Consider the following 2,203-nt stretch of genomic DNA (forward strand, 5'->3'; position numbering starts at 1 on the left):
CATACATATATTCGCCACTTGCCACCCAACCCAAAACTAATAGTACGTAACTTTTTACACCTACGGACATAACTACGAGACTCATTTACAGAATGACTCGTTTCTCGGCTAATCGCGCACATGCAGAAGAACGCGCTGATAAATTCACGGTTCTGTGCCGGCTATGCGGCGGAGCGCATGGCATTCGACTATGCCCCCTTTACCGCGGCAAAGCGGTCGAAGCAAGGCTGCGTGCAGTCCTGCTGCATAAATATTGCCCAAACTGCCTCTCGCCGTTCCACCGCCTCGACATGTGCAGCAGCACGGATCGATGCCACCGATGTCGTGAAAAGCATCACACCTCGCTCCATCTCGATGACTGCGAAGACCAAAGGCACCCAGCGAACGCGATCAACGACGGCGAGAGCTCGGACGGGGCACTCTCTATCGACGTTACGGAGCAGACGAAGTCGTGGGCGCAGCAGGTCGAAGAGGAGGAGTTAGAGGGGTCAGAGAGGACAGACTCTTCCCCACATGAGCGACAAAAGCGCAACTCTGGAACTGGCACACCGAGACCGTTAGACAAGTTACAACCACGCGCGGGCGACGCGGAAACTCGTTCTTTCCGCTCACCAACGCGTGCACAACACAACTGGCGCGACGCGGAAACTCGTCCTTTCCGCTCGCAAATGCGTCAGCAATACAACCGACGCGACGCGGAAACTCGTCCTTTCCGCTCGCAAACGCGTCAACAACACAACTGGCGGCAACACGGCGGCGCGGAAACCAGTCCTTTCCGCCCGGCATCACGATCGCAACGCAAGCCAAAACGACACGACGGCGCGGAAACTCGTACTTTCCGCTCGTCTAAGCGATCGTCTAGGCTACGCAAAGCAGCTCCATACCACAAAATGCGCACAAACGACAGCAACATCAATAGTCGTGCCTTACAACGCGCTCCACCGACCGGCTTCCGAACGGGCCGCCTAGTGCAAAGCGCCATATCAACGCCGATCATTCGTGCGCTTATCCCCATCGCGCCGACCGCAATAGTGCGGATTGAAGCAAGGGGCCGCCTTCATTTGGTTCGCGCAATGATTGACCCTTGCGCACCAAACTCATTGGTTGATTCGGAACTGGTGAGAGATCTCCAACTGGAACGCAACGGATCCGGACGTCTGCAGCGTTGCACGGTCACCATGCGAGGAAGATACAGCAGCTCCGACCGCATTACGACCCAAGCAGTCGTGCTGGACCACCATATACGTCTGAGTCCACCGTCGAACCTGGACCCTAAGGTTGCGGCCCCGTTCCAGTTCATGCGCTTGGCGGATCCACAATTCTTCCGCGCGTCACCAATACGCCTCACACTGGGCCTCGATCTGCATGCGCAGATGATGGTGAGCGGGACCCCCCCATCCACCGTGGGCGGTCTCCTGGTCCAGGCGACCATATACGGTCTGGTTGTTTCGGGAGCCTGCCAACCATAAACGTAGGGATTAAGTAGACAAAACCACACATACACACACACTCATCACACACATACCTAAAAATTTAAATAAAAAAAAGTGCATTGAAATTTCAAACCACGTCTGTTTCAATTAACAATGTCCTTTTCTCCACAGCCTCAGATGAACCGGTCGCGACGAAAGCGTTGGCGAATAAGCAGCCCCGCGCAGTACAAAATCCGCGCTGCATATTATAGTTAGTCCTTAAGACTTTCCTCACGTGCGTGTGACGGTTGAGACGCGACTCCTTTTCTTTTTCATAGCTTGCTTACCGCAAGGGGGCCGGTATGTTTAGGTCCGCGACCTAAATATATTGCACCACCCTAATCCGCGTTTTGTCACTTGATGTAAGAGCACACAAACACATACATAAGTTACGGCTATCTTTCCAGCCGCTAACAACAAGCCCCACTGTACGGTAACTTATTGGAGGGGAAACTTAACGAAAGTTACTGTGCGGTGGGCTACATCCCTTTTCGTTTGTTGGCACTCTTTCACTTCTTAGAAGACAGCAAGGAGATCACGTCAGCCATCACACCACGTTCGGTAAGCCAACTCTTGTGAGCCACACTATTCAACCTCATAGATATTTCCAAATAAAACGATTTTTAATTTCACTGCACTAAAACCACTGTGTCTTTTATTTTCTCCTATTTTCGTTACATTAACTTTACGCTGGTGCGCTCCATCTTCGTGCGACGCCACCTGCGTAAATA

The sequence above is a fragment of the Rhagoletis pomonella genome, unplaced genomic scaffold (genome assembly GCF_013731165.1).
Source record: "Rhagoletis pomonella isolate Grant_MI unplaced genomic scaffold, Rhpom_1.0 Rhpom_scaffold_00013, whole genome shotgun sequence".
Taxonomy (NCBI): Eukaryota; Metazoa; Arthropoda; class Insecta; order Diptera; family Tephritidae; genus Rhagoletis; species Rhagoletis pomonella.